Below are 12940 nucleotides of genomic sequence, written 5' to 3' on the forward strand. Positions count from 1 at the left end.
TTAAAACAAATTCATAAAATCATATATATGAGAAAAAAATAAAACAAAAACAATCAGCACTAAAAGTGCGAAAAAGAAGGCAATATAACAAATTGCATTTGAGCAGTTTTGTATTGTGCACCGCCTACCAGGTTTGAGTTTGAGTGAAATTGTAGGCTAATATATTTTGTTCAGTAAGCTGCCACCCTCAGTGATTAATTTGTTGTATTTGTTGGGTGGTTGCTGTGTAATGTAGATAAATTATATATTCTTTTGGTATATCTTGCAAATTTGAAATTAACAAATTTTGGAAAAGTAAACAATAATAATAATATTAAATTATTAATTAAATCATGAATTAAAATCATAATGTTTCTTAATATATGTCATTTTTTTTACTCTTGCAAGGAATTTTTTTTTGAGTAGTGAAAAATAGCTCGTTTGGGTGGCAGCACTAAAATTTGTTTGTTGTTTGAGACAGCGCTGCTGCAGCAATTCATGCACAGACAGTAAATAATGTAAAGAGGAAGAACAATGTATGAAAAAGTGTGTATTACGGAAAAACGATAAACATAAAAAAGTACGATTTACAGCAAGCAATTTAAGTGCAACTAAAAAAAGAAAGACTAATAAGAGAAGAAGAAAAATCAAATAAAAGATATAAAATCTTATTTTTAAATGACATAGAAATTAATTTGTGTTAGTTGTATTTATTGTGGCTCAGTTCACGCACCATATTATACTTTCAAACATCTAAGGACGAGCTGAACTGCAATTTACTAATCTACACTAATTCTTGTTAAATTTGTAAAAGAATTTAACAATTTTACAAAATATATATTATAAATTATAAATTACTAAAGAAACCACCGTTTGCAAAGAAAAGGGAAACACCGTGCAACAACAGTAACAAGGTGAGAAGGTGAGTGAAGCAAATTTTCAACTGAACAAGGCAAAAACCATTTGCAGCAAATGCAATATGTTTTCTTATACGATTTTTTTTTTTTATTTTTTTTGTAATTTTTGTATTGCATACGTAATTGCTTCTTCTGAACAATGAACGCAATAATTTTTGCTGAATAAAGTTAACGTTTTCCCGCATAATTTACGAAAAACCGTAAGATTTAATCACTGAGTATTTCCTAACTTATTCAGCTTGAGTAATTTTAATACGCTTGTCATGTGCGGGGTGGAGAAGCTGTTACGATAAAGAAATCACAATAGCTTTAATATATTGTATTGTGACCATGAGGCCTGTAAGCCCCACTACAACAATAGAAATATACTTAGAAAATGTTTTAAGCCCAACTTCAACTTCTGTTTAAACTTTATTCTTTATAACAAATGTATTGGCTGCTGATTTAGTATCTAAAACTAATAGTTTTAATAATAGCAAGTAATAGTTTGATATATTGTTAACCAGGGCTATCCAAAGCACGGCCTGCGGGTCACTTGCGGCCCGCAGCTAATGTATGTGCGACCAGCGATGTGTTTTTAATCTACTACAATTACACAAATTTTCTTTTGGTGCACACGTAAAACCACATTATGTTATTTTTATGGTATACCAAATAAATGAAGTTAAATTAATAAAACTAAATTTAACATTATAAAAGAATTTTTATTTTTGTCGAAAACAACTATGAACGTATATATTTGTTTCTTCGGCCCTTCAATCTGTACCGTGATTTATATTGGCCCGCGATCACATCTGGTCTGGACAGCCATGTTGTAAATAATAACAACTCCTAGTGAGATAAATTAAAACACATTGCTTTATTAGTTGATAATAGACTCCGATCCCTGTCATTAGAGAACATTTTTCATTTTTACTCTTTAATATTCATATTAAGACTGTGAAACGCATAAAGTTAAGCTTTACGTCGGTTTACAGCTCTGATCTATACTAGAGCAGGACGACAGTATTTTAGTCTACGTTTTCGTTTTATTAATTTACTCTTCTTAAGTAATTCATTCACAAATGGTTACTTTTCAATTAAATGTATTATATTAAAAATAAATAAATAAGAAACGGAACTTATCTACGCACCTAAAATATAGCAAGCTTACCAGATAATTGGCACCTAAAAAATTAAACTGAATATTAAAAACAGTGCACGCTCAGTATTCGCGACTACCCATTATTGCGACGGCCCCGTTATTGCGACAGCCTAATTTTTAGCATTGCAGGTTGGTTCTACAATGGGGACAGTAGAGAAAAAAAAAATTTTATTTTCGCGACTTTTAGGTTTTTCTTCAATTGTAATATGTAGGTATATCTACTTCTCTGGTTTGATTGCAATATGCCACACTTTTTATCTTAAAATAAGCAGAAATCTTTTATATGGAAAATAACAAAGAGAATTTTGGACTTTAATTTTATATTTCTTTATGTCTGGTGTAGTGTTTGCAGTGAATTATATCCGTAGAAAGTGATGAGGAGCAAATAGAATTATCAGAAACGAAAACGAAGGATTCATATGACAGTGGTCATGAAGAAAATAAAACTAAGGTAGACGAAGCTATTACATCGATTAAGATATGCATAAAATGGGCTTTGGAAAATGACAACCCAGTATATGAAGTACGTGATTCCGCCGCTATTTTAAAAATAATTTGCCAAAAAAGCAAATTAAAATCTCTAACTTTTTTAAAAGTATTTAACCGAGCGTGTACTGTATTATTCTTCTTTATCTACTGTAAAGTTCATATCCCAGCTTCCTTGTTCTGATATAAATGATATTCTGTTAGAATTTGATTTTATAGCGTGAAATATGTAGTAAGACTCAGATATCAGATATTGATAAAGATCGATAGGAGAACTAAATAGATGAAACATTTCTGTCTTGTTATGATAATACCGCGACAATTTATGTGTCGTTTAGTGACTTCACTTTATTCTTGCTGAAAATATTTGTAAAGGCAAGTAGGTTGTTGGATGAGTAAATTGTGTTTTCAAATATTATTTCTATATGGGACATGTTAAGTCTACATCACATGGTAGTGGGCACGGAAAAATTGACTCTTTCGGGCTATGCCGAAAATTTATGTTATGTAGAGTGTCACATCAGTATTGCCGATTTCGTAATTTTACAATGTTTTGGTACTTTTTAGTTGTGCCTAAATTTAAAAGGAAATGTAGATATGCTCACATTTAATATGCCAAATATAGCCAGCAAGAAAAAACTTATAGAAACTGTAATAATGTTAATATATTATTATATTATCTTATAATAATTGTTAACATTACTTACAAAATTATACGCCTTTCCTTAAAATCTGAAAGTGTAATAATTACTCCATTTATGTTTACTCCATTTTTTCTCCAAAACGTACTGAAATTGGAATTATTTCCTCCTAAAATTCTCAAATTCTGAAATTTATTACTAAACAACACTGTTTTGCCTTAGTGCCGGAACACAAATGCGCCGCCGACTCTCATGCCGGAATTTGAACCGACATATTGTTTTTTCTCTCAGTCTTAATATTATAATTTGCATTGAAAACCACAACAATTTTACCCATGCCCGAGACACTACATAATGCGGCTCTAATAAAACTGCCAAAGCAGATAATAAGGAGAGCAAAAAAAAATATATTGCCACATTTTCACTAAAAAAAAACCATTGCTTCTATACAAAATACAGTTTTAACTATTCTGATTCAAATAACGAATACGATAAAGAGAGTAAACGAGCAAAGCAAAGAAAAATACTGAGAAATTGAGAGAAAAAATGAACACATACACCATAGAAAGAAAGAAATAATGACAGAAAGGTTTTTTTTGATTTGGTGTGAAGTTCATTTTCACTTTTCTTCACTGAAAATTAAAAGTTTAATTTCATTTCCATTTAAACGTTGTTAGTTGTATTTAAAAAGGATATATATATATTTCCTTAATTGCTTTCCGATTCCGTTCAAGTGTTTAACAGAAGTGTTAAATTTATATGCATATAATTCATGTATAATGGGTGGACCTGTGAGCGAAGCGGCATGAAAGTTTTGCAGATGGTAAAAATATTAAGCGTTATCCAGTAAGTATTCTTTTCATGATTGTTTTCGTTATTCTCATATATTTGTCTTTCACTGCAACAAAAATTGCATTCAATTATAACCAATTATAGATTATATATATATATCAAATATATTTAACATTATATGTTATATTTAACATCATATATGAGATACGAAAAATTTATTCACATTGATGTGAGTGGTCAAGAGTTCTAACAATAGCTGTTGTAACTCTATGCTCAAGTATAGTGCTTTTACACCATAAGCATTACATTTGAATTCCACCAGATACAATTTTTCCCAGAAAAACAGGCACAAATCTTTTTGCGCTTTTAAATATTAATATCAGGCCATTAAGCGACATATAGACACATAGCCGTGTAGCAGTTTAACATTGATTGCAGTTCTGTATGTATGTATATATAGTTAATTAGTTTTTTGCTTAATACAATAGATCACATTAGTCGCAATAAGATAACCCTTCAAATAGTGCCCTTTACACAATATATAATCTTATTTTTAGGTTTCATATCAACATTAAAGTAAAATAATGATTAGTATTGTTACATTCGTATACGTGTTTCTACCTTACTGGAAGTAGTCTTAACATTAGACAGTCTACAATGAGCAATTAATCAGATTATTGATTGTAGAGCACAGCAGTTCAGCAAATTGGAAAAATAGAAAATCACTAAATCTACATGATCTTATCTCAATTTACTTATATTCTGTGTGTTCTCATATCTAATAGTAGTACGTACTTTAGGTTTAGACATAATTATACATTTTGTGAGCATGATTCTGCTAGAAATTTTAAATATTTCTCTATTGTTTGTTCATATTTATATATCTTCCTTAATAGTACCGTCGGTATTAGGCATACTTTGGAAGTATTGAACTATTTTTGCATATATATGGTAGAGGTACTATTATTGAAAGACTCTTATCGTCTATTGAGGAAATTGCCGCAAATATTATATTTATGATTTATTTATTTATGATTTATAATTGTTTTTTTCAAAATTCTTAAGGTTGTGTTCATTAACATTACATTTGTTAAAAACTGTTTTTTTAGTAAAATCTTTGTTAAGATTTATTCCTATGCCATATGGAGATATATTCAGTGAAGTATAGATATTTTGACTTTAGTATTTAAACTTGACTGGGAGTTAGTTTGATCTTTAGTTTTTGTTTCATTTTTATTGGGCTCCTTTAAGTATTACCATTAAATTTTAACCTAATGTTAGTATTTATGATGTAACTAAATTGCAATGACTCACTGATGATATATGATTTTCTTTATTTATATAGTAATTAATTGCAACTTTTCTTTATATTTAAAGGGCGGTGAATATACAAAAACAATTAACCACCAAAAAATGTTCAGATTCGCTAAGCTTGTTTAATATAATTTGCTTAATTTATTAAATTAAATTGAAAACACTCTTTTCATATTATGTTAATAGTGTTTTGCCAACAATAGATGTTTTGACCGCTATATAAGAATGCTTCTACGAGTAATTGTTATAGTTTTGCTTGATGAAGATAAACTAAATATATTCTGTAATATAGCGGTTTTGAGTGTGTCATATATATTCTTCTATAATTTATATGTTTTCTGAAATAGAACAGTAGCATGTCTTTAGATTAATAAAATTATACTTACATGTAATCTGCAATCTGTAATCTGTATTATTGTCTTTATAGTGAGATTTTTTAGAGAAATCTGATCTAAACTGTATCCAATTTAGGTTAACGGCCGTTAATATAGTTCAACATAGGTCAACAATCAAAATAGGTCAATGTCAAATTTTGTTGAATAAACTTAAATTTAAGGAAAAGTCTTTTATTTAATTAATTGTATTTGGACACGTAATATATTTTTCAGTCACAATTTAATTTTTTTTTAAATATTAATGTTCAAGTTGTTCAAGTTTTACACATAGCTTATTTATAAATACATATACGAAAAAAAATCAAAATTCAATTCTTCAAAAAAATGCTGAAAATATTAAATTAACCATATCAGCAAGTTTATTACCTGAGTGACTTAATTTATTAGTGAATAATTTTGCTGAAGTATAAATTGCGTAATATACCTTACCAATGCACTTCTGCTAGTCCAACCTCTCTCTAATGATTGCATTTAATTACGAAATATTAATAACAAAATCAAACTAAAATTTAATAAGTTCAATTCTTAGATCCTTCACGTTATCATTACTTTGTTTTTTTTTTTTTATAACTATTTTCATTTATAATAGGCTTTAGTTGTACGCACCAGCATCTCCTATCGAGTCTAAATATAGCGTATAACTTTTCTCCCCAGATTCAATAATATTTAATATTATATATGTATATAATATATTGTTGTTAAATTAATTCTAACTTGTAAAGTTTTAAAAGTATGAAGGATCTAGATAGAGATAGATATGTTTATCGTTATTTTGTATAAAATGTAGTCGTTATCATATACATTTAAAACGGCAGAGGCAATATATTTCTATAACTGCTTGAAATTGTTTCAACATTACTATATAAGAGCAAATCGAAATTAATTGACTTGGCGCAGTTGGATCTGGATCGTGTTGTTTTATACAAATATGTATAATTGAAAATTATACATGTAGTATAATTTTATCAAAATTTTCAAATTTTCGATCAGGTCGAATAATATTTAAATATCTATCTTTACTAGAAAATCACCCATACATACCATTACATTATACCGTCACCATTGCATATCCATATTGACAGCCAGTTCGTTGTAATAATTACAACTAATATGTATTTATGTACTTTTTTCTACCTACTATATAGTAGCTTATCATTAGTTCCGATGTTTTTCCTTTTGATATAGTTATACGGAGTATTTTGTTGAGTTAACTCTTATCACACTTAAGTTTGTCACAAACTATCTTGAATTGTGTATTACTGAATGTTATCTTAAAAAATATTTGTTGGCTCAGTACTTTGTTTCTTGATAAGGTTATATTTCACCAAAATAATATTAAATATATTACTTTTGAAATTACACTGAACTAATAATTAATCATTAGAATTATTCATAACAATGTTGATATATCATATGTGCTATAAGTTGTAGATTTAACTAGCGAAAGACATATTCATATTCGAAATTTAAAGGGTTAATATAGGTATGCTATTTGTGTTGAAGTTTTCAAAACCATTATAAAAAATTCATGATTTTATATTGTTTTATACGTAATATGAAAGTTTATATAAAAAATTGTTTTTATTTAATTTTTGTTTTTAATTAAATATAATTTATTACTTATTCAATGGTGTACTGACTGTCCAAAACATGCTCACTCAAAAACACCTCTAACCAGTTTCAATGTAAAACGTTTTCTTTTAATTAGCTTTTGGTTTCTATATGCAGAATTATTTGCTTAAATAATATATGTACACAATAATACCATATACAATATTATCTGAAATGAATGTATATTACTGCTATTAAATAATTTTATTGTACATGCATTTCTAAACTATGAATGTTTCTCTTTTAAAAACCAACATATTCTTATATGAACTTTTTTTCTAATCAATCAAGTGCGTAGGGTATGAGTTCATTAGTTTAATGAAATAATTAAAAAAGAAATTTTCTTTATACATATATTATATATGAAAGGGTTAGACTGAAGAGATAATAATTGTATTTGAAATCATTTACTTTAGTTCTGCTTTTTGTTAGTTTGATTCTTGACTGCATGTACCTGTTTTTCTGAGAATGTTAAAATAAATTTTATTTTAATGTTTAACTTTTTCTGTATAAATATAGTTTAATTGATAAAAAAAATTATTAACATAAGTTATCGATCTTATAGAATCGTAATTGATCACTTATTATAATTAAAGTTATAATAAGTGATCTTTTATTATCATTAAAATATAAAAAGTGATCTTATAATTAAAATTATAATAAGTGAACTCTCTCTCTCTATTTTTCTCATTCTCCCTCTCTCTCTCTCTTAACACAGATGTAAACGTCATTCTATACGCACAGAAATGCTTTGTATTATAAAATTTTGTTGTTTTTAGCCCATTTAATATATACCCAACTTGGGATGACTACTTTGTTATATTTATTTATTTTTACATGGACAATAGAGTTTTTTTTATGGAAATAATCGGGTCCTTTCTTTATTTGAATTTCTACGGTAAATAATTTGTCGATAACCATTCCAGCATATCGAAAGAAATGCTATATATACATATATTTCATATATACCTTTATATATTTTATATATTTTGATATATTTTATATACTTTTATATATTTCATATATTTTTATATCTTATATATATAATTCTTCTGTACGTGTGTTGACAGTGAACTCCTCCTAAACGGCTGAACCGATTTTGATGAAATTTTTTGTGTGTGTTCAAGTGGATTCAAGGAAGGTTTAGATTCACAATTTGGCCCACTGGATAATGTCTTTTTAATCAATTTTTTATTTTTTGGTATCCATATACATTTATATTAAAAATTTAAAATTTATTCATGCTTACTTTGATTTGTTTAAAAACTTTAAAATCTCTAAAATGAATTGTAAAACTGACGTTGCATAGCTTAAGTGCATTTAAATTCCGCAGCATAATTATAGGTGAGCCAATTTTTAATCTTAAGTTATGTGGTAGTATTCCTGGTAAATCCAGCGAATTCAAAAATTCAACACACAAAAAAGAAGAATTATATATATAAAGATATAAATATCGTACAAAAAACAATGGCACGTCTTCGTGGACGAGGAGGAAATATTGGTCGACGGACTCGGAATTCACAATTACTCCAGAACCGTCGGTTAAATAGATCGGCAGAAAACAATGAAGATGTAAGAAACCAGGATACAATTACACGTGCTAATGAAAGTCAAGAGCAACGCAACGAACGCCAGGAAAATTAATTGCAAGGGGAAACAACGTTCGCCGGGTCAGCTAGTATTATTATATATTTCTTTTATTAAGTTAATGTTAGTTATTTTAAAATGTCCAGAGGTTATAATTCAGGATGTCTAAAGTTTATAATTGATTTGATTATTGATATTATTTCTTATAAATAGTAGGAAGAACAAATTTTATAAATACTTTCCTAATACTTTTCGGAAATCATAAAAACTATTTAAAAAATATACATTTGAGATCAGTTAATTATTCAATTATTTTAAGTTATTTCATATAAACTATTATAGAAGTCGACCTTTTCAGCTTATATTATGGTGCATTTAAATCTAATATACTTGTTTACTACTCGTACAAAAGTAATATATACTTAATGTATTTTTGTTAACTTGCTGAAATCTCTACTAACGGACTTTTAATCTATGCATAAGTCGTTAATCCATTAACAATTATATTTGAATTTTTAATAGCTGCAGAAGTTTACTCTATTTAAATATAGAGTTGAACGAGCTTTAAAAAAAATTAGAGCAATAAAACATTATCTGTTGCGTTGGGTTAATGCAGTGATATTAGGGATGCACTAGTCGTTTTGCCAAACTGTAAAAATGGAAATACTTTAAAGTTATTTCAAATTTTTAACGAAAGGTCTTGCGTTTTCCTGTCGTAAATTATTATCATTATTTATCTCATACGTATATCCCTTTTCGTTTACTTCTTTCTCCACATGAACAGTCTTGTAGTCGTAGTTTGTAGATCTATAGTAATTTATAATATATGTAAAATCTTCTTATATTCATTTTAAGAGATACCGACGGTCCTTTCATGTTGTTTAAAATGGGTTTTTAAATTATTTACGTTTTGCAACTGTTAATGCTTTCTAGAACCTAATAAAATATAAAAAGTTCTATTGTTACTAATTCCACATAACATATTAGAAAAAAGTATGTTTACTTTTTTTATTTCATTATCATTTTTGACTTGAACTTGAACTATTTTTGACTTGACTTATATTAGAAACTATGAATTAAACCCTTGAAATAAAGCCAATACTGATCATAGTTTTGATCAATGCCGTCGGAAAGTTGTACTATTGAATAAATTCAATTCTTGGAGCATTTTTCTATCACGCGTATCTGGGTATATATTAAAAATATTATAGATTGGTTTTTTTCTTTTGGAAAGTCAGATTGATTCATTTTCTATTTAAATAGTAATGCTCAAACAATCATTGTAAGCAGCATTTAACCGTCGGTGACAAATGGTTTCGGGTTGTAGATTCATTTATTCATTTTTAACCAATTTTCAGTATTATTAAACATCTTTTAGTGATTTATGTTAATGTACTTATGAAGTAAAGTCGTACGCTCAGCAAATGTTGCTAGCATATTCTTACTATATAAGGAATAAAGTAAAATAGTAAGCAAAATATATCCTGTTATATCGGCTGGAATTGTTTGTATTAAACAACTGTATCCTTTGAATTTGGATATAATGGGTATAATAATTGGAACCATACTATTTTCATAATAAAAAATACTACTACATAATTTGGTGTCATGTCATGATTTTTTTGGAAAGAAGTTATGAATAGTCACATCTTACTAAAACTCAATTGAAATAAAAATGTTTAATCAGAAGATGCATTTAAAATGAGCATCATACCAGACTTCATATAGAGGAGAGGGAAGGAAATTCATTGTAGAAGACACATTTGGTCAGTAAATAATAATATTACTTGACCTATGTTAAGCATTACATATACAATAGGTCATGTATTAAGCACACCCATAAAATAATGCATCCTATATACCATTGTAACTAAACATTATGTTCATCATTCAATGAACATGAATCATTGGTCAAAAAAGTGTATTGATGCTAAAATTGATTATAAATTATATTAAAATGGGTTGTCAAAATCTTTGATCTAGATTTCAAATGGGAATAAAATTTTGTTTGCATTGATTGTTAATAGTTTTTTCATTGATAGAAATAGCACTTCATGATGACCCTATTAAAATGTAACTTATTGTGACTGTAATGATTTTTATTAAATCTACTATGGATTTAGCCATTAATTGAGAGTTTTCCTTATTTAAGAATCAATCTAACATAAAGTGAAATCTGTCACTGAAAATAATTTCATTTAAAAATAATTCATTTCCGTTTTTGGAGATGAATTTTGAACGAATACTGATTTTGACATAAATTTAAGCTGTGATTGATTACCATATAAAACATATATCTTATATTAAACTAGTTATATGCTTTCGGGAGTTTAGAGTTGAAAATTGTTTAAATATACAAGTCTTAAAGAACATTCAATTAATTTTATGTAGCCTTAGCAAGTCTATGAAAAATTTTAGTCATTTATTATAGAGATCTAATCTCAGATCGCGTGAGGTTGGTATTTATTAAATTTTTCTTCTATGAAAGTGACATTAGACAATATAATTTTAAAATCTTTATATCCAAAAAAAGAAAAAACCAGCTACTTTTAAACTACATTTGATTGCAGTTTGTGACAGGAAATGAAAACTGCTGGTGTGTTGGATTTTTCCATAGAATAGATAAAAAATATTGCTTTCGGGAAAAGAGCTGTCACTTTAATTTTCTATAAAGATTTGATTACTTTTCCATAGCATTCCAGATATTTTCTTAAATAATATACAAATGTATAAATATATTTTATTTTATATTCATTAATTATTAAAGAGAGAGTTCATGTTTCGAAAATTGTGTATCCTGGAGTTATTTTTCCAATTGTTAACACACGTCCGAGTAGTGCCACATACTGTGTCCGTAGATGAATAATTCTCAGCTCGTCAATTTAACTCGCACGTGTTTATTTTCTATAAAAACTTTGGGTGCAAATACCTAGTCGCGTACAAAAATATTGTATGAATGTTACATACGCACGATACGTTCATGTATTTCTGCGTATGGATTCCTAAGATGTATGTATCTATATATGCAATTGTGCACTATGGGGATTTTACTGAAAAAGCAAACCAATCAATTAAAATAAAAAACCAATTGGTTACGTGTTTTGCTAGTGACTAAAGTGTGGTTTTACAGCTAATAATGCATTCAATTACACGTAGATTGATAAGAAATAACTGAAAGAATTAATTAATGAAAATTTGATATACGGTTAAAACTGCAAGAGTGAATTTAAAAAAATGTGTAAATCAACACATCTCACATTATAAAACACATTATAAAAGTTTGTTGATGATCTCATAATGACAAGATTAGTTGGTGGGTTGGTTTCAGTGGCAGGTCATTAGTTAAATCCCATGTACCTCAATTACGGCGATTTTTTACAGTTTTGCTACCACATTGCTCGCAAGAACTCTTAGTATAGAAGAGTAGAGACTAAATCCATCCCATCGAATTAACTAAATACAGTCTGATAAACTGTCAAAGAAGTATCTTTCTAAAAATCTATTTCTTCTGGTTGCCAAATCCGGACATTTACAGAGAAAATGTGTTATGTTTTCTTTTTCTGTGGGTTTCTACAACTACTGCAGTGATGATTATGAGGAATGTGCAGTTTCTTGGCGTGGTGGGTTCCTAAATACCAATGACCAGAAAGACCTGCAGTGAGCTTTGCAGTGTTCACGTGGTTTCTTTTAATGAGTTCCAAAGATCTAATTTTCACACACATTATCAATTAGTAAATTTTAATGTAATAAAATGTAAGTCATCTCGAAAATTAAGACATATATTAAATATGTATTTTCAAAAAATTTTATTATTGTTCAAGTTTTAATCCACTTTCACTAAATTAATCCCTTTATAATATTAACAAGGATACTAACTTATTTTCTAGTTTGAGAAAGTGAAAGATATTACTATGGGTATGTTTTTTTGAGTATGAAAACAAAGAAACTCATAAGTTCCCAGTGTGGAGAATGAGGAAGTTACTACCCTATTAACTTATTTTCCAGTTTGAGAAAGTAAAAGATATGACCATGTAAATGTCTTTTTGAGTATGCAAAAAATAAACTCACATGTTC

The 12940-nt window shown here is 27.9% G+C and overlaps 1 protein-coding gene across 6 annotated transcripts in view; it reads left to right on the top strand.

The window, feature by feature from the left end:
• The window catches only part of LOC119673279 (E3 ubiquitin-protein ligase sina), a 27737-nt gene continuing 14797 nt past the window's right edge, over positions 1-12940 (top strand). The window contains exons 1-3 of one of the 6 annotated variants that reach the window (XM_038084539.1): positions 1-151; positions 388-905; positions 8417-8420. The gene's annotated coding sequence lies outside the window, so the exon portion shown is untranslated. The remainder of the gene's footprint in view (positions 152-387; positions 906-8416; positions 8421-12940) is intronic. The other 5 variants (XM_038084541.1, XM_038084540.1, XM_038084542.1 and 2 more) reach the window with 5 other exon arrangements.

This window comes from Teleopsis dalmanni, chromosome 1 (genome assembly GCF_002237135.1).
Source record: "Teleopsis dalmanni isolate 2A chromosome 1, ASM223713v2, whole genome shotgun sequence".
NCBI lineage: Eukaryota > Metazoa > Arthropoda > Insecta > Diptera > Diopsidae > Teleopsis > Teleopsis dalmanni.